The sequence below is a fragment of the Malus sylvestris genome, chromosome 15 (assembly GCF_916048215.2).
Source record: "Malus sylvestris chromosome 15, drMalSylv7.2, whole genome shotgun sequence".
In the NCBI taxonomy this organism is placed as follows: Eukaryota; Viridiplantae; Streptophyta; class Magnoliopsida; order Rosales; family Rosaceae; genus Malus; species Malus sylvestris.
The window spans coordinates 23,951,100-23,972,330 of NC_062274.1; the positions used below are offsets into that span (position 1 = coordinate 23,951,100).

The 21,231-nt window shown below is 39.0% G+C and overlaps 1 pseudogene; it reads left to right on the top strand.

The window, feature by feature from the left end:
- Positions 1 to 1,869: 1,869 nt before the first annotated feature.
- Positions 1,870 to 11,255, top strand: LOC126604497 (probable disease resistance protein At5g66900; annotated as a pseudogene).
- The last annotated feature ends 9,976 nt before the right edge of the window (positions 11,256 to 21,231 follow it).

The window sequence follows — 21,231 nt, forward strand, 5'->3', positions numbered from 1 at the left end:
GATTTGTGAGACCCACTTATGTGAAATTTTTTTTTTAACGAAATTGTAACAGAAAGACTACATTGATTTGCAACATCCATTTTCAAGGACAACCTTGATTGATTTTCAATTTTAGGAACTATCTTGATAGGGTGATTCAATTTCAAGAATCATTTATGATAAAAACTCAAATTAAAATTGTAAATGCAAAATGCTAAGGAGACTCTTCCAGAAATAGGACTTGTTGTGGAGTCTCTCTTAACATTTTTCATTGTAAAAGTATGATCATTTTTATCGTTCCAATTTAATTCTGTCGCCGCTGGCCCTCGCTGTGGGAGGGGTCAGTGGAAGATCTTTTGTTCTCTAAGTTTCATCTTTTTGTTCATTTTGCTGCTTTCACCTCCTGCTATCTGTACCGATTTACCCTCTTCTTCAATTCTCATGAACGTCCATCTTCCTAACCAATTTCATTCCGGTATGCAGTCAGTTTTCAATGCAGTTTGTTGCGATCTTTCGAGAAGGTGTGTAGAGTTCCGGTGATCACGCTGGCTCTAATGTTTACAACACCACCTCCTTCTCTCTGTCTGCCTGTGTTGGCAGTGTTGTTCGTGGTAAATCCCCGGACTTCTTTCAATTTCTGGCTGAGATCGGCACAATATTTGTGGCTGGGTGATAGGATTTTCGTGCTTTTAATCTCTGCGGTGCTGCTTGGTAGGATTTATGGTGTCTGCTGGGGAATGCGAAAATGATTGCTTAGGAAATACCATTGCGGTGGTGGTAGTAGGACTCCGTAATTTTCTTTTGTTTCTGTTTCTAGCTTTGGGCCGTGGTTGGGCCCTTTTGAGTTTGTTGTGGTGACCCTTGTTTTGTTTTGTTTTTGTGTATATGAGCCTTTGGTTTGTAATCTAAGTTTGGAATAAAAACTTTGTTCCTTTCTACAGGAAAGGATGTACCAAAAAGAAAAAAAAAATAAATGAAAAAGAAAAGTATGATCAATAGTGCTCGACCGTTGATAAAGGGAATGATTTATTTATCGTTCATTGCTCATTGGTTCAAACCACCTTTGTGTCTTTCTTAGGCCATCTCCAACCGAAGGGTCCAGAAGGCCAGAGGGCCGAAAATAGCCCTAAAACCGTCTCCAACCGAGGGCTAGGCCAGAGGGCTCGGGAATCTGGGAGGGCCCCACGGGATCGGAGAGGGCTGGAGGGCTGGAGGGCTGGCTGCCAGCCAGCCAGCCCCGGCCTGGCTATTTTTTTTTAATGTTTCTTATTTCTGTCGGTTATAACCGATAGAAATAATATAATATATATTATTTCTGTCGGTTACAACCGACAGAAATAACATTTTGAATTCAAACTTCCAACGGCTAGCGCCACTAGCCGTTGTAAATCCTTTTTTTTTTTTTATGAATTTAAACCTTTTTTTTTATGAATTTAAACCTTTTTTTTTTCTTTTTTTTTTCTATAACTTCCTATAACTTCTATTTTACAAAATTTGTTTCAATTTTTTCCTATAACTTCCTAAGCCATTATACAACATTAAATTAAATTAAGTAACATGAAACAACATTAAACAATATGAAACAACATTAAATAACATTAACCGACATAAAAATTATACAACACTAACCAACATGATTTTTAAATAAAATTAAGTTGTAGTTTTTAAATAATAAATTATGTTTGGCCCTATGGCCCTTTGGCCCTCGGTTGGAGACGGTTTTTTTTGACAGGGCTAAACGAGCCCTCTGGCCCTCTGGCCCTCGGTTGGAGACGGAGGCAAATATGGCCCTGTACTGTTCATTAAAATATTAATATCTTGGAGAATCTTGGAGGGCCAGAGGGCTAAAACGAGCCCTCTGGCCAGCCATCGGTTGGAGATGGCCTTAATGCTTTTGTCTCCCTTCGAAACATAGCCTTCACAAGTTAATAGGATAAAGGAACAACATTTTCTGGCAAAATTACAATTGTGGTAGGCCTCTACCTGCAGTATGGTTGGGTTCTCTGTCTCACCATGAGCTTCCCAGACATGCTGATCCAGTTTCCTGGTTAATTTCCAAGTCTCCCATCACACTCAATCAGCTATTGTTAAAGTCAACTCGCTCCAACGCCGATATTTCGATCGAGCTTCAATAGTAGGTATTTATATGCTAAACCCCAGATGGTATGGTGAAGAAAATATATTTTTTGTTTATCCTGTCTTGCATGACCACCAACAACGTAAGAGAACATTGAACCTTGTATTTCTTGAGTTGCAAATTTTAGAGTCTCACTTTTCCATAGTTTCCACTGTTTCCAATCTGTTGTTGTTTTGGGAAAGTGGCAAAGATGGTCCGAAATCAAATTCCAGTTGCTGAACTGAGCAAAATCTAATAGCGACAACGTACTGAAAAACTGTTCAATTCATTGCAGCAATTGGGTGAAAAATGATCATTTCGACCAAGTTCCGTAGTTTTTTTCTGTTGTAATAAATTTTAGATTGAGACTTTTGTGAGTTTTTCTGATTTTGGTGCTGGGTTTTGGTGTTAAGAGTCGAGGAATGAGTGGAGGAGCAGATGGTCTTTTTGGAGGGGATGGTCTCGGAACCGTATTCAACATGCTGTATGACGTCCTCAAGGAGCTGACCGCGGAGAATGTAATGTTTAAGCCCCTCCTCAAAGACATCAAATCCAGGTTAGGCTCTTTACAATCATTGTTGTTAGATATAGAAATCTTCCGGATGTAGAACTAGAAAACTTAAAACAACACTTGGAGGAGGGCATAAAGCTCCTTCAAAAGTGCGGAAAGATCCGCTGGTGGAGCGTGTACAAAAGGTACAAGTATGCCAACAAGCTGACTGGATGGGATGAATCTCTTCAACGACTTTTGGAAGTACTAAAAGTTCAGGAAATAAGGGATGTGAAGGACAACTCAGTTTCGGTGAAGAATGTAGAGAAGTTGGTCAGCAGAATTGAATCGAATCTGGTGATACCAAAAAAACCCGACAGTGAAGCTTGGTGTGCAGTACCTGAACTTCCGCCACTTGTGGTTGGATTGGATTTTCCTCTGAATGAATTGAAGAGGAAGCTTCTAAAGGACGAAAATGTGTCAATGGTTGTGCTGACTGCTCCCGGAGGATGTGGGAAAACCACTTTGGCTACAAAGTTTTGTCAAGACAAGGATGTCAAAGGTATCATATGTTATACGTTAGCACTCCGAATTGTATGTGTTTTTTTTTTTTTCCTTTTTACACCCACGGCATATTTCAATGACAGATTTATTATGTTTTCTTTGGATAGATACATTCATGGATAATATCTTCTTCGTCACGGTTTCAAAAAAGCCTAACTTGGAAAATATTGTACAAGATCTATATCAACGAAAGGGTTTCGAGGCAGTGGCGAAGCCACGTGAGGGCGAGGAGTGGCGTCCGCCACTCCCCTAGTCGGAAAAACAAGCCTAGAGCGCTGGTTTTACCCCTCCCCTGCCACTGCTCTTTGTCTCCGACTCTCCTCTCTGGTGTTCTGCTCTGCACTTGCAGAGCTGACTAAACTGATTGCTTTTTTTTTTTCAACACAACCACGCCAAACGACGTCGTTTGGGTAAAAAAAAAAATTTACAAAAAAAAAAAGAAAAAATGAAACGGCCCGTTTTGATAAGTTGGAAGAAAAAAAAAAGTTATATGGGGGGACCGCGAGTCCCCCATTCATTATATCACTTCATCTCTCTCTCGTGCTGTCGTTTTCCCTGCCCTTTCCCGTTTGCTGCTTTGCTTTGCATCAAAGGCAGAAAACAGAACAGCACACGGAACAGCGCTGCCTATCCGTTTGGCAACAAACCAATCAGCATTCAGCACTCAGCAGCAGCAGTGCCAGGGCCCAGATTCCATCTATCAAACCCACTATTTAGGTAAATTTTTTAATTCCCAAATTTATAATCCCTAACCCTAATTAATTATTTAAAATGAATTTTGTTTAATTGGTATAGAATAGAATCATATAGCAAAGCACTCAATGCACTAATATGGTTATTGGTTATTGATTATTGATATGAAATTATGAAATTATTTTTTAGGGTAAAAATTAAAATTTGAATTCTCCATTATTGATTAATTAATTGAATTATTAGTATTACATAATGTATTATGTATACAATTATTCATATGATTAGTTGAATTGAATTTTTATTTATCGAATAATTTGTATGCTTATTGGTATTGATTAATTGAATTGTTGGTTGAATTAGTTATTATGCATACTATAGTATAGTCTACTCTAGGATTAAGAGTGATAGCATGGTTGTTTACATTGAAAGAGATGTGAAAACACCATTGTGTAACAAAATGGGAGATCAATGGTTGAGTGATAGCATATGATTGTTTACATTGAGAGATATGTATTTTCTTTTATTGATAATGAGCCTATTATGCGACGTTTTCATGACATGAAACCTCGCCGGCAACAATTGTAATTTGTTTGTATTGATTAATTATGAAAGACATTACTATATAAAAAGATTTAGTTGTTGCCATTTTTCTTTAACCTCGCCCCTCCCCCCGAGAAATCCTGGCTTCGCCACTGTTTCGAGGTTACTACTTTCCAAAACGAAGTTAGTACAGTGACGTGGCTGCAAAGTTTTCTGAAGGAAGAAGGGCAGAGTCCTTTACTGATTGTCCTGGATGATGTTTGGTCTGGATCAGAATCCCTTGTGGAGAAGTTTGATCATTTCAAAACGGAAAATTGCCAAGTTTTTGGTGACATCTAGGTCTGAATTTCAGGGATATGGTTCCCCTTATTATTTGCAATTATTGGATCATGACAATGCGATGAAACTTTTTCATCATTCAGCATCCCTTGGAGATAAGAGCTCTCATGTTCCAAAAGATATTCGAGAAAAGGTAATTTTAGTTGCAACTTGCAATGCATAACATGTATAGTCAAAAGTTAGTTGACTTGGTTTTCGAAAATTATCCAGGACTTATCTTCACTTTACACAAAGCATCCACAATCGAGTGAGTGAACACATCCATTTACCATATAAGTCTGTGGGTAATCATGCATTTAAGACTGAAATTAGAATAAACAAATGTAGATAGTTACCATTTTCTCATCTTAGAAACTTGAATTTGACGCTACAACTTAAAAGGTAGTTGACTTCTGTTGATGCACAAAACCGGAGGTCTTGGAACAACGTAAATCCGGCTGTGAATCTGCATGAAATGTAAATCACACAAGAGGTATCGTGGTTCACCCCAAGGTTTGGGCTACGTCCACACTGATTGTATTTATTTGAGGGAGAGAGAGCTCTGAGAGTGAGAGCGTTGAGAGGGGGTGAGAGGGCCTAGGAATTGGCCTCCCAGGGTCAGAATGAGCCTCCCCCCAATTGTGAGGGTGAGGGATCCTTTTATAGAATAAAGACTCCTCACTTATTACATATTTGCCCTTTCCTTTATTACATAATTACATTTAAGTCCCCCGAATATTTATACGAGGTCTAAATACGAGGTCCTAAATATGGTATAAATAGTAGTCCCCAAGTCTTCAGTCAAGATAGTCTTTTGACTGGAGACTTGAAATTCAGTCCATGTGTGGGCCGAAGTAACTAGAGGTTGTCTTGAACTGATGCTTGATATGAGGCGGTGCTTAATCTGAAATGATGCTCAACTAGAAGTAGCACACGTTATGAGGCTGCTCGGCTCGTGGCTTATGTTGCCTTGGTTGGCTCGGCTTGTGGCGTTTGAAGGTGAGGGAGTCCCTTTTATAGAATAAGGGCTCCCTCCTCAATACATGAATGATGGGCTAGAGTTGATGCTCTCTAATGATGGTGAGGGAGTCCATTTTATAGAATAAGGGCTCGCTCCTCAATACATGAATGATGGGCTAGAGTTGATGCTCTCTAATGATGGTGAGGGAGTTCCTTTTATAAAATAAGGGCTCGCTCCTCAGTACATGAATAATGGGTTAGGAGTGATGATCGTGGTGAGACGGTTGCTCAGCTGGCGACGATGCTCTCTAACGAAGGTGAGGGAATCCCTTTTATTAAATAAGGGCTCGCTCCTCAATACATAAGTGATGGCCTAAGTCCCCTAAGTATTTTTCATGAGTGCTCTCTAATGAAAGTGAGGGAGTCCCTTTTATAGAAGAAGGGCTTGCTCCTCAGTACATAAATAATGGGCTAAGTCCCCCAAGTATTTTTTATGAGGCCTAGTTGAGGCCCAATATATGGTACATAATGTAGTCCCCCAAGTCTTTGGTCAATAGAGTCTGTTGGCTGGAGACTTCAAATTGAATCCATGTATGAGCTGAAGTGGCGGTTGTTCGGAGGCGGTATTTGTATACCCTGCACTGAAGCTTTGTGGGTGAAGCTTTTGCAAGTGAAGCTTTGAAGCTAGAGCTCTGTAAGTGAAGCTTTTGAAGCTAGAGCTCTGTAAATGAAGCTTTTGAAGCTAGGGCTCTTTGTAAATGAAGCTTTTGAAGCTAGGGCTCTTTGTAAACGAAGTTTTTGAAGCTAGAGCTCTGTAAATGAAGCTTTTGAAGCTAGAGTTTTTATAAATGAAGCTTTTGAAGATAGAGCTTTTGTAAATGAAGCTTTTGAAGTTGTTTGACATGAGTGATGTTCATGAACGTTTATGTTGATTGACATGAGTGATGTTCATGAATGTTTATGTTGATTGACATGAGTGATGCTCATGGATGTTGTCATGAGTGATGCTCATGGATGTTGTCATGAGTGATGCTCATGAATGTTAACATGAGTGATGCTCATGAATGTTAACATGAGTGATGCTCATGAATGTTGACATGAATGATGGTCATGAATGTTATGTATGATTGTCATGAGTAATGCTCATGTATAATTTGGAGTACTGGGCGTACTTTTGATCACCTGGTTGGTGGCATGAAGGAGAGTACAGGTTGTACATTTCATCACCTGGTTGGTAGCATGAATGGCTAGTTGCCAAATTTAGAGTAGGGGTTGTACATTTCATCACCTGGTTAGTGGTAATAGCGGCAGATTGCCGAATAATTTTGGAGTACTGGGTGTACTTTTGATCACCTGGTTGGTGGTAATAGCGGCAGGTTGCCGAATAATTTTGGAGTATTGGGCGTACTTTTGATCACCTGGTTGTAGCTATTTTGGGCTTATGGGCCTTCGCCCTCTACACAACATTCCAGCCCATTTATTTTGGGCTTTTCCATTTTTTTTTAATTACCTTCTGATGGGGTTTATACATATTACCCTCTGATGGAGTTTATACAGATGTTTCCGAAAGATAAAGAAAATAAATTACATCATTTTGGCAGGATGTTTATTCATTGCTTTTGCAGTGTCCCCATGTGCATCCCTTTTGCTTTCCTCTTTTCTGCTTTCTGAAATATTCTCCCAACAACCATGATCTTTTTTCTTTTCTGTTCCTTTCTTTGATCTCTCCACCTCCAGACACACTCATTTGCTTTGGTCGTGCCTATCCATTCTCACTTCTCTTTTTTCTTTTTTTCTTGCTTTTCTGTTCCCACTGCTTTTCTCTCTTTCGACAAGATGATGGACGGAAATGAAGCTTTTGCAGGATGACCCCAGCTTCGAGCAGTGTCCCCATGCTTTTGCATGTTTATTCCTTGCTGCTCAACTAAGAAAGTGGAGGGAAAGATGCCAGATCTGCTTATAATTGAGAAATAATATAAAGAAATATAAAGTCTTATCTTCTTTGTGAGTATTTCTCGTGGGTGTTTTTTCAGTGGTCTTGCAAAGCCAAAATACTGAGCAGCAATGGCAATGAACTCCACTTTTCCAACTGTAAATCGATAGTTTCTGCTACCAAATTCCTTTTCATATCGTCTAATTGCGAGAGTGGAGACTTCCATAGCCAATGTCATGGTTTCCAGGAAGATAATAAACTGGGGTATTTAAATATCTATCTGGCAACCTCAGTGAAAAAATATGTCCGAGACGGCTCAATGATTCGCTCCACTCTTCATCCAAAAGGTGAGGATCGCCATCGAAATAGTCACCTAAGAAAAATACAACGTCGGGCCAGAGAGGAAGTACAGATTGATGAAAGGCCCTGCGTATGCACAAGTCGATGAAGAACTGCGCCAGGTCGAGAGCGAGTGATTTGGGCGGAAGAGGGAGGTCCGGTCCATGAGCTGCGGGTAGGTGCGGCCACAAGCAGATTTGGCAGAGCCGTTCCGTGACATAATCAGGGTCGGCTGTGGAAGAAAGAGTGCGATTGAGGTGCGGCCACGAGCAGGATGAGAAAGAGGGCCTCCAGTAGGTGAACATGTAGCTGTAGATGAGAGTTGCCACCCATATCAGGCAGAGAAGTTCTGTGAGCTCCGCCTGCTTTATATGTTTTCGTCTTGTTTTCCGTTACTTGACTAAGAGAGCACATCTGAAGTAAAGAACAACTGTAAGGGCCAATAAAAAAGAGTATTCAAAAGCAATTTCATCCCAACCGTCAAGAGATATTTCTGAGGATGCACTTGGGCCTGAATTCCCATATGTCTTTGGAAAATCTCATTGGGAGGATTTTAATGTCATTCCAAATGAAGGCATCCTAGCAGATGTAGACAGATAGCGTTTAAACACTTAGGCGTGGCGCTGGTGCAGCGTATGCTGCGGTGCAGACGTAGGTACATCCACGTGGTGAACAACGACTTCACGCCTGATCTTCGTTAAGTGGCAGGAGAGGCGGTTCGGTGTCTGCAACTGCACCACACCTGACGCTGCTCAGGCTAATCTTTCTGGAAGGACCGAAGGATCTGAAATGGGTTGGTGAGGGGAGAGAATAAACTGTGGTTGAGTTTAGGTGTTTTTATTTCTGCATTTTTTAGAGATGGGTTCTGCAAATTCACGGTGGATATTGTAGTGAGTTTTCACGATGGTGAGATGAAAAAATGAAAGAGAACCGACATAGTTTTTTGTGTCGATTCCCACAAACGGCGCCAAATGTTGATGCACAAAACCGGAGGTCTTGGAACAACGTAAATCCGGCCGTGAATCTACATGAAATATAAATCACACAAGTGGTATCGTGGTTCACCCCAAGGTTTGGGCTACGTCCACACTGATTGTATTTATTTGAGGGAGAGAGAGCTCTGAGAGCGAGAGCGTTGAGAGGGGGTGAGAGGGCCTAGGAATTGGCCTCCCAGGGTCAGAATGAGCCTCCCCCCAATTGTGAGGGTGAGGGGTCCTTTTATAGAATAAGGACTCCTCACTTTTTACATATTTGCCCCTTCCTTTATTACATAATTACATTTAAGTTCTCCGAATATTTATATGAGGTCTAAATACGAGGCCCTAAATATGGTATAAACAACTTCATTTCGGTAAATTACCCTGCAGATAGTTGAGCGTTGCAAGGGATTTCCTCTTGCTATTACAGTGGTGGGCATATCGCTTTGCGGGGCAGCCTATAGAGATATGGCAAAAAAGAGTACTTCAATGGTCTAAAGGTTTTTCTATTCTTGATTCGGAGACTGAATTGCTTTTTTGCCTTGAACGAAGCTTGGATACCTTGGGTAAAGAAATGGTGTCCATCAGGGAATGTTTTTTAGACTTAGGTTCATTTCCGGAAGACCAAAGAATCCCTGCTGCTGCCCTCATTGATATCTGGGCAGAGTTATATGATCTAGATACAAATACAGAGTGCATTGCAAACCTCTACGAGCTCACCAAACGAAGTCTAGCTAATCTTGTTATTACAAGGTGGGCATGCTTATTATTTTCTCTTGTATGATATTTTCGCTCTATTTTCTCCTTTATATTCACAACTTGTTGCTGCTAATAACTTGTTATTGCAATATGTTGGTTGAAAAAATCTCTTCTAAGAAACTTAGTTTTGATCATGACTAGGAAGGACAAGATGGAGGGGGACGGATACTATAGTGAGCACTTTGTTACCCAGCATGATGTTCTTAGGGAGCTGGCTATCTACAACACAAAAAAAGAACCGGTAGAACATAGAAAAAGACTGATTGTTGACATATGTGGAGACAATCTTCCAAAATGGTGGAGAGAACAGAAGCATTAGCCGATGAAGGCCCGCTTATTATCCATAACAACTGGTTGTTCCATCTCTCCCCTTCTCTTTAGCAATTATGTGGACATGCACAAATAAATAGTCATCCTTGCACGCGTTCGCACACGTGAACGTAAGTCTTAATGGTAATTTCATTTTAGTTTCTCCTCCCCACTCACAGTTGTTACTTTGCAGACGAGGGGTTTTCAACAAAATGGCACAACATGCAATTGCCAGAAGCTGAGGTTTTAGTCTTGAATTTCCAGACAAAGAACTATGCCTTACCCGACTCCACGGTGAACATGGATGAGTTGAAGGCTGTGATAGTCACAAATTATGGTTTCTTACCTGCTGAATTGAGTAACTTCCAACTTTTGAGTTCGTTACCAAATCTTAAGAGAATCATATTAGAACGCATCTCAATGTCTTCCATAACCAAGAACCCCATACAATTGGCGAGTTTGAAGAAGATATCCCTGTTCATGTGTAACATCGGTCAAGCTTTCAACAACTGTTACATCTCAATCTCATCGGCATTCCCAAAACTTGAAGAAATGAATATCGACTATTGCAGCGATTTAATTGAATTGCCTGCCAAGCTTTGTGATCTCAGTAAACTAAAGAAGCTCAATGTCACTAACTGTCATAAGCTATCTGCCTTACCTGAAGGGATTGGAAGGTTGGAAAATTTAGAAATGTTGAGGCTAAGATCATGCACAGAACTGTCAAAGCTTCCAACCTCGATGAAGAACCTTGGAAAGGTAGACTTTCTCGACGTATCTGACTGCTTCAGCATCAAGATGCTGCCCGAAGACATTGGTGAAATGCATAGTTTAAGAAAGATCAACATGGGACAATGCTCAAGGTTGCAAGAGTTGCCTCCATCAGTCGTGGATCTTAAGCAGTTAGAGGAAGTGGTCTATGATGAAGAGACAAAATACTTATGGGAATCTTTCTCTTCGTTTCTTAACAACGTAAGGATAATTGTTGTCAAAGAGAATATCTGTTGGTGTATAACCCTTTAGCTGAAGCTTGGCAGCAAGAATCATGTCTCTATGTTTTGTTTCTGTTTAAATGTGAGCCATTGGATCATAGTCCACATGGCACTTTAATCTTGTATCTAGCCTAAGTAATAGAATAAGCCAAGTGGCATCATCTCATAGGATGATAGCAATGAATGGCTAAGATTGTATTGTATGTTGAAGAGTGAAGGATCTCCCTTCCTTCTTCATATAACGGTTAGATTGTATTGTGTGAAATGAAAATGAAATTCGAAGAGACATTCTGTGCAGCTTCCTCTCTCTGAAACTCTCTCCATCTTTGAAGACAACCTCCATTGAAACACATACTAAAAACACACACACAAACACTAACATGGCCTCAGAGCCTGGTTTCATCGTCTAATCTGGGCGTGAAATCTGTGTGATTGAGCTACATCTTTGAGCTTCAATCGAATCTGGAAATTGTGATTTCGTGTATCCAAGTCTCATATGGCTGGGTCCGGCAATGTCGAGCTTAGAGCTCCCGTCTTCAATGGAGAGAACTATGAATTTTGGAGGATTCGTATGACAACTATACTGAAATCGTATGGTTTGTGGGAGCTGGTAGAAAATGGGTTTGAACCACCAGATCCGAAGTCTGAGAAAGCTGTGGTCGATGAGACGAAGAAGGAGACGACGGATGGAGTGTCGTTCAGTGAGATCCTGATGAAGGATGCTCGTGCGCTTGGAATGATACAAGGTGCAGTATCGGATCAGATTTTTCCCAGAATCGTGAATGAAGAGACATCCAAATGAGCTTGGGATGTTCTAAAGGGTGAATTCCGAGGAGATAAACAAGTAAGAAATGTAAAATTGCAAGGTTTACGTAGAGATTTTGAATATACTCGTATGAAGGATAGTGAATCATTATCTGTGTATCTCTCTAGATTGTTTGATATCATTAATCAAATGAAAAGTTATGGAGAAGAGCTATCTAGGGAGAGAATTGTGCAGAAATTACTTATCAGTCTTCCGAAAACATATGATGCAATTTGTTCTGTAATTGAGCATTCTAGAGATCTTGAAATTATTGAGGTGCAAGAGGTTGTAGCTTCTCTAAAAGGATTCGAACAGAGGCTTGATTTACATACTGAGTCTTCGACTGAGAGGGCATTTGCAAGTTTAAATGTAGCATCTAAGGGTGTCAAAAGTGGTGGATTTTCTGGGAATCAAAGGTCTCAAGAGAGTTGGAAATCAAGGGGGAAAAATTGGGATTATAAACCAAACCATGTTTAGAAGCAGAGTAATACTCAAAGGAATTGGGATCACAAACCCAATTATCCTCAGAGACAGAACAATACTCAAAGGAATTGGGATCATAGGCCTAATTATGTCCAGAAGCAAAACAATGCTCAGGGTGATTGTAAGTGGTGTGACAGGTTGCACTATGGGAAGTGTTGGTATGAAGGTAAACCAAAGTGCATAGGCTGTGGTAAGCCAGGTTATTCTATGAGAGACTGTCATGAGAATAAAGGAGTGCAGAAAGTTAATTATGTGAAGCAAATAGGAGAAATAGGATCACTGTTTTATGCCTGCAATGCAGTGACCGATGTGCAAGTCAATAACTCATGGTACATTGATAGTGGTTGTAGTAACCATATGACAGGAGATGAGAGATTATTGGTCAATGTTCAGAGAGATTTGACCTCCAAAGTAAAGATGGGAACTGGAGAAATTTGTCAAGTGGCAGGAAAGGGAACCTTGGTGATTGAAACTAAATTGGGAAGAAAACATATACAAGAAGTAATGCTTGTTCCTGGACTTGAGGAAAACCTTCTAAGTGTAGGACAAATGATGGAAAACGATTATTATTTGTTGTTTGGAGGTGATGTAGTGAATATTTTTGATGGATGGTCACTGGACAATTTAGTAGTGAGGGTACATATGACCAACAATCGATGTTTTCCTTTGACAATGTTGCCTGCAACACAATATGCACTAAGAGCAGGTATCACACATTGTTCTTAGATATGGCATAAGAGGTTGGGTCATTTGAATGAGAGAAGTCTCAAGGTACTTGAAGAACAGGGGTTGGTGCATGGATTACCTAAACTAGAAATGTCCCAAAGTGTGTGTGAATGTTGCATGTTGGGTAAACAACACAGAGACTCATTCCCTTCTCAATCGACTTGGAGAGCTAAAGATCCACTGGAGTTTATTCATACAGATATCTGTGGTCCAATGCAAGTAGAGTCTCATTCTAGAAACAAATATTTTTTGTTGTTTACAGATGACTGCACAAGGATGTCATGGGTGTATTTTTTGAGAAACAAGTCTGAAGCGTTTGAGTGTTTCAAAAAGTTCAAGGCAATGACTGAGTTACAATGTGGATATAAGGTTAAATGTCTCAGGAGTGATCGAGGAGGAGAATTCCTTTCTGCAAAGTTTGACAAATACTGTAATGAACAAGGAATTCAGAGACAATTGACTGTGGCCTACACTCCTCAACAAAATGGAGTGTCCGAAAGAAAGAATAGGACTGTGGTGGAGATGGCAAAGTCAATGCTACATGAAAAAAACCTTCCATATGCATTTTGGGCAGAAGCAGTGAATACTGCAGTCTATTTGATCAATAGGTGTCCTACCAAAGCTTTGAAGAAGTCAACCCCATTTGAAGCTTACAGTGGTAGAAAACCTGGAATAGCTCATTTGAAGATATTTGGCTCATTATGCTATGTGCATATACCTTCCAATCTCAGACATAAACTGGAACAAAACAGTCACAAGTGTATCTTTGTAGGCTATGGTTCAAGTGAAAAGGGCTACAAATTGTTTGATCCCATTTCAAGAAAGATTGTTCTCTCAAGGGATGTCACATTTGATGAGGATAATTTTTGGGATTGGAACTGCAATATTGAAACTGGAGTGACATTTCCAGTTATCACTGAACATAAGAATGCTAATGAAATCTGTGAAGTTGATGAAAATTCTCAGTTTGAAGAATACAATGTTTCTCAAAGTGAGAATGTGCCTGAGAGATCTCCAACTTATGATGATACACCGAAGAAATGGAGAAGTATCAATGAAATCATGGCTCAATGCAACATGTGTGTTATTGAACCAGAAAGTTATGAGGATGCAGCTAAAGATGATTCATGGAAGAGTGCAATGAAAAATGAATTGGACATGATTGAGAAGAACAACACATGGCAGCTTGTTGAGAGACCATATGACAAGCCTGTTATTGGTGTTAAATGGGTCTATAAGACCAAACTTAATCTAGATGGCACTGTGCAGAAGAATAAAGCTCGGCTGGTGGCTAAAAGCTATTCACAAAAGCCCGGAATCGACTATAATGAAACTTTTGCCCCTGTGGCAAGGTTGGATACGATTAGAACTTTAATTGCCCTTGCTGCACAGAAGAAATGGAACTTGTATCAATTAGATGTAAAGTCTGCATTTCTCAATGGGGTACTGAAAGAAGAAGTGTATGTTGAGCAACCTCAAGGCTTTGTGAAGGAAAGTGAAGAAACAAAGGTGTACAAGTTAAACAAGGCTCTATACGGCTTGAAACAAGCACCAAGAGCCTGGTATGACGAGATTAATGCATACTTCAATAGTGCAGGGTTTGAGAAGAGTTCAAGTGAGGCAACTTTGTATGTTAAGACAAGTAAGGACTCAGGTATCATTATTGTCTCTCTATATGTAGATGACATTGTATATACTGGTAGCAGTCCACAAATGCTTGAAGAATTTAGAAATGACATGATGAAACACTATGAGATGACTGACTTGGGTTTATTACATCATTTCCTTGGAATGGGTGTGCTGCAAACTGAGAACAGCATTTTTATACACCAAAAGAAATATGCACAGAAACTAATTGAGAAGTTTGGTCTGAAAGAATGCAAATCAGTTGCTACTCCACTTGCAATGAATGAGAGGTTGAGCAAAGTTGATGGAAGTGAACCTGCGGATGAAGGAGAATATAGGCAGCTTGTTGGAAGTCTGCTTTATTTAACTGCAACTAGACCTGATGTGATGTTTGCAGCAAGTATATTGGCAAGGTTCATGCATAATCCCACTAAGAAACATATGGGAACAGCTAAGAGGGTACTGAGATACATCCAGGGAACAATCGATTTTGGTATTGTCTTTGAAAGGGGAAAAGCTACTACCCTAATCGGTTACTGTGATAGTGATTGGGCTAGAAGTGAGGATGATATGAGAAGTACTTCAGGGTATGCATTCACACTAGGATCTGGTATGTTCTCATGGGCTTCAATCAAACAAAACACTGTGGCACTGTCTACTGCAGAAGCAGAATATGTTAGTGCAGCAGAGGCTACATCACAAGCAAAGTGGCTGAGATTTGTTCTAGAAGACTTTGGAGAAGAACAAGTGGAAGGAACTCAGATCTTGTGTGATAATACATCAGCCATTGCTATGGCAAAGAATCCAGTCTTTCATCAAAAGACAAGACACATCAACAGGAAGTTCCACTTCATCCGAGAAGCAATTCAAGCCAAAGAGATTGAGTTAGTGTACTGCAGGACAGAGGAGCAGATTGCAGATATACTTACTAAGGCTTTACCTAAAGATCGATTTGTGTATCTAAGGGAGCTACTTGGAGTTAAATCAGCCAAAGGGTTAGAAGGGAGTGTTGGTGTATAACCCTTTAGCTGAAGCTTGGCAGCAAGAATCATGTCTCTATGTTTTGTTTCTGTTTAAATGTGAGCCATTGGATCATAGTCCACATGGCACTTTAATCTTGTATCTAGCCTAAGTAATAGAATAAGCCAAGTGGCATCATCTCATAGGATGATAGCAATGAATGGCTAAGATTGTATTGTATGTTGAAGAGTGAAGGATCTCCCTTCCTTCTTCATAAAACGGTTAGATTGTATTGTGTGAAATGAAAATGAAATTCGAAGAGACATTCTGTGCAGCTTCCTCTCTCTGAAACTCTCTCCATCTTTGAAGACAACCTCCATTGAAACACATACTGAAAACACACACACAAACACTAACAATATCAACCTAAACTGGCTCCACAAGACTCAGTTCTGATACCTGTGTTTCCTCAGTGACGTTGCTCTTCAACCTCTCTGATTTGTGTTTCAGTGTCTTCCTATTTTAGGCTATTTCCATTCTCCTTTTCAGTTTTAGCCTTTTGTTTTGTAAATAGTAGTGTGAGATATTGCAGGGTAAAATCAATGTAGTTAACTGAGCCGTATGTTGACAACTTCAAGAAATTTCCAAAACTGTGTGAAATTTAAAGGGAAATTTAATTTCTAAGCAATAAGTTTAATGTGGAGGGTGTTTTATCACAGGATAAATGTGGTTTGTGTTTTTAATGGGACTTTTTAAACTCTACTCTAACATAGTTTCACAATCAATTCCTTTACATAGTTTCTTGACCTTTTGGTTTCAAAATCTGTATGTGTAATTGAACACAACAATCTGATTCATGCTCTCCCAAAATAAATTTTATAAGTAAAAGGAACCAAAAGAAAAGGTTGAAGAGTCTTCATAAGATAAGGAACTTTCATGTCAACTGTTAATCTCATCGTTGGCAAGTTTCTCTAGTATCTATACTCACATCTGCCGGTTGAGTTTTCAAAACTGTGTTCACATATAATCCGGGTTCATTGTCAAATCTTGAGCCAGACAATACATTTGATTAGTTCAAAAAAAAAAAAAAATCGTGTTTGATTAGTCTCGTTCAAAAAAAAAATATACTGTTCTTGTAGTTAATTGATCAACTAGAATTGACTTTTCTTGTTCGAACTTTGAATAGTTGATAAAGAACGGGCCATATTTCCTTTCTTTTAAAAGTTTTTCTAATGATAATATTTAGATAAAACAATTGGCTTTTCACATAGATGTGGTCATTGACAAAGTAAATGAATAACATTGTAATTTGGATGAAAATACACAAATTCGATACTTTAATTAGATCCATTGTACTTTAAATGAAATAAACAAATTTATTATTTTGAGATAAGAGCACAATAGAAATTCCACAACTAAGAATCAATCAGAGCATGCCAATACTTTAATAAGCCGACTTGACTTTGTAATGGGAAGGACACAAAGAAATTTCATAGCTAAAAATTAATCAGATCATGACAATTAGGTAGATGATGGTATTCTTTTCTCCAAATGGACCGTAAAACTTATAGTTTTGAAACAAATAATTGTACATTAGAAAAGATAGCTCATGTTTTCACTAAAAAAGAGAGCGGATTTTTATTAATCAACTTTTGAGTGCGTCCCATATTTCGAATTTTTTAAAATATTGTTCTAGAAATATATTTGAGAATCTTAGGAAGTTACAGATCAAAAATTCAGTGAACGGATTTTTAAATCGAGTTATCGAGGTTTGTTTACCCTACGGTTGGCCACGTCATCTGAGATTTGACTTTTTTATCAACATGTATCGAATCGTTCTTAAACACTAAAATATGTATTATTAGAGACTAAGTAAGGCATAGCGGGCCTTTCTTGATTAGCGAGCTATCTCAATTCATGTATACCTTAGTTTATGTGCGACACCTTACTATGTTACACACACACACACACACACACATATATATATGGTTATTGAATTGTTAGATAATATAGATGAGGTGTATGAGTACTAGTATGAAAATATGAGTTGGAACTTTGTTAGAATTATTTTGTAGAACTCGTTGGTCTATGTGACTAAATATTGGTTAGTTAAGTAGAATCGATAATGTGTATGCTAACAAGTGTAATTCATGTTGAATTGATATATGATGTGTGATGATATGACTGCACCATGTATCAGTGTGACAGGTGGTCCTGCTTGGTTAATTCACATTAGGGGCCTATGCCATGTGATGCATGTATATGGTTCTACTTGGTTAATCTGCATTAGGGGATCATACGCATTCTAAGGGTAACCCTGCTTGGTTAATCCACAGTAAGGGTCCTCGCCTATTGGAAAGATGTCGATGGTTCTACCTGGCTAATCCGCATTGAGAAACCATACGCATTGTAGAGTAGGATTCCGTTGAGTGGTCTGGATACCTCGTTTCGGCTCAATGCTATTGAATGGTCCGGAATCGAATACTAATCGAGATTACATTGAACGGTCTCGACACCCAGCTTTGCCTCGATTCCGTTGAGTAGTTCAGAATCGAATTCTAATCATGATTTTGTTGAGTGGTCCAAAATTGTATTTTATTCGAAATTCCATTGAGTTGGCTTGAAGCTAGATTCCTAGAAATGTTATTGATTCCTCTGTGTCGTGTTAACCCTAATCTTCTACATGTTTATGAATGAAATATTTGAGAATCTTTGAGTGTTGAATTGGAAAGGCCAAGGAATGTCTGGGTGACTCATTCAACATTTCCGGCTAGATTATTCATAAGTTTATATTGGTTTATGATTGATTTATATTTTTCGGATTGATTGATAATTATGGTTAAAGACAATTGTTATGCATAATTGGTTCCAGAGGCATCTCGAAATCAGGGCGTGACAAATAAAGTCACCGTACAATTTAAATTTAAAACTCATAAAGAAAATTATACAAGGTACAGAAAGTTTATTAATCAACATTGAAACTTTTGTGCATGTTCTATGAAACATAAGGAAATTATACTATGGTCTCCTCACAAGAAATTCTCAACTCTTTCTTTTTTGTGAATTTGTGATACACTTTAAAGGGGATGAATTCTTCAATGAAATTTTGATACACGTAAAATCAGACCTATTCATAAGTTTATTGAAAATAATGAAGCTCATGAGTAGCTCGCTCAGAATACAATTTCCTTGTGTTTTCATAGCATATGCACACAAAATATAAAGTTGAAAATTAAGTTTTTTTTATGTATATCAATATAATATTTTCTCATCTTTTAATACAAGTTTGACATACCCCGACCGGAATCGAGGCATGCTGGCCGTCACGTGAGGGTGACGGCCAGCATGCCTCGATTTCGGTCGAGGTGTGTCAATTTGGTATCAGAGCCAATCCTTGGCTGGAAGTGTGCCAACGAGGACTTCGGGTCTCTAAGGGGGGTGGATTGTAAGATCCCACATCGCCCAGAGGTGAGAATCATGTAAACCTTATATGTATATTCTCATATCTACCAGTATGAGGCCTTTTGGGAGCTCACTGGCTTTGGGTTCCATTGGAACTCCAAAGTTAAGCGAGTTCGCGCGAGAGCAATCCCATGATGGCTGACCCACTAGGAAGTTCTCATGTGAGTTCCCAAAAACAAAACTGTGAGGACGTGGTCAGGGCCCAAAGCAGACAATATCGTGCTACGGTGGAGTCAAGCCTGAGATGTGGTGGGGGCCCGGGCCGGGATGTGACAAGTTTGTGCATATTGTACAAAACCAAAAATAATTTAAAACTCAACATCTTAGCAATATTTTCTCAAAAATAAAAAACATTGCGATATACTTTTCCCTAACAGTCAATTTTGTCAATATTCTATGAAAATATAAGAAAATTATACTATGGTCTCCTCTCAAGAAATTCCCAGCTCTATCATTTTTCGTTAACTTATAATTCATGTAAACAAGATCCATTTATGAATGGACGTATGATACACGTAAATGAGATAAATTCATAAGTGTATTGAACTTGACATATCATGTGAATAGAGAAGCATATAATTTTCTTATGTTTTCATGGCATGTGCACAAAAAGTTTCAGTGGTGTTGAAAATTTTAGAGACACTTTAGATACGGTCCCTAGCTATCAATATTCTTTGATTGAAATCTTGTTTGTTTTTAGTTTTTATCAAAGTCTCTGACATTAATGTAATAATGTAAGTTACAACAGTTTTTAAATTATAAATTAAAAATTGAAATGTGTATTTGTTTATATTAATGAGATTTTAAATAAAACTCATAATTTGTGGGGTTAAAAATAATAAAATATAAATTATACTCTCTATTATATAGTGTGTATATACATACATATACATACATACATATATATATATATATAGGTACATTCATCAAATTAACAACAATAAAAAAATATTGTACCAAAACATGGGTACTGTAACATCCCACATCGCCCAAGGGAGTGATCCTTAAATATATATTCTCATCCCTACCTAGCACGAGGCTTTTTGGGAGCTCACTGGCTTCGGGTTCCGTAGGAACTCTGAAGTTAAGCGAGAAGGAGGCCAGAGCACTCCTAAGATGGGTGACCTATTGGGAAGTTGCTCGTGAGTTCCCAAAAACAAAACCGTGAGGGAATGATAAGCCCAAAGCGGAACAATATCGTGCTACGATAGTGGAACGGGCCTGGAATGTGGTGGACCAGGGCCGGGATGTGACAAATGGTATAAGAGCCAATCTCTGGTCGGAAGTGTGCCGACGAGGACGTCAGGCCCTTAAGGGGGGTGGATTGTAACATCCCACATCGCCCAGGGGAGTGATCCTTAAATATATATTCTCATCCCTACCTAGCATGAGGCCTTTTGGGAGCTCACTGGCTTCGAGTTCCGTAGAAACTCCGAAGTTAAGCGAGAAGGAGGCCAGAGCACTCCCAAGATGGGTGACCCATTGGGAAGTTGCTCGTGAGTTCCCAAAAACAAAACCGTGAGGGAATGGTAAGCCCAAAGCGGACAATATCATGCTACAATGGTGGAACGGATCCGGAATGTGGTCGACCCGGGCGGGGATGTACAGGTACATTCTTCAAAACCGCAAAAAAAAAAAAAGATATTAGACTTAATAACATTAGTAAATTTCTTTGATTAAACTTGACATGGATACATTCTCAAATCAACAAAAAAGAATATACCCATATAATTTAAAAAATGGATTAAAAAAATTTGAATGGATTTTATATTGAAAAATTGGGTCCATTTTATATTAAAAAGGGTACATTTTACATATAACAAATAGGTATATTTAAGAATGGTAAAAAAATTGAAAATTATACGAATGGGTACATTTAAGATTAAAAAATTGAGATTTTTTTTATAAAAAAACTAAGGGGTACAATATAACATCCCACATCGACCAACGAAGAAGGGGTGATGTGCCTTATATGTACATGCCCACCTCCTATAGCACGAGGCCTTTTGAGAACTCACTGGTTTCGGGTTCCATCGGAACTCTGAAGTTAAGCGAGTTCGGACAAGAGCAATCCTAAGATGGGTGACCCACTTGGAAGTTCTCGTCTGAGTTCTCAGAAACAAAACCTTGAGAGCATGGTGGGGGCTCAAAGCGGACAATATCGTGTTACGACGGAGTCGAGACTGGGATGTGACAAAAT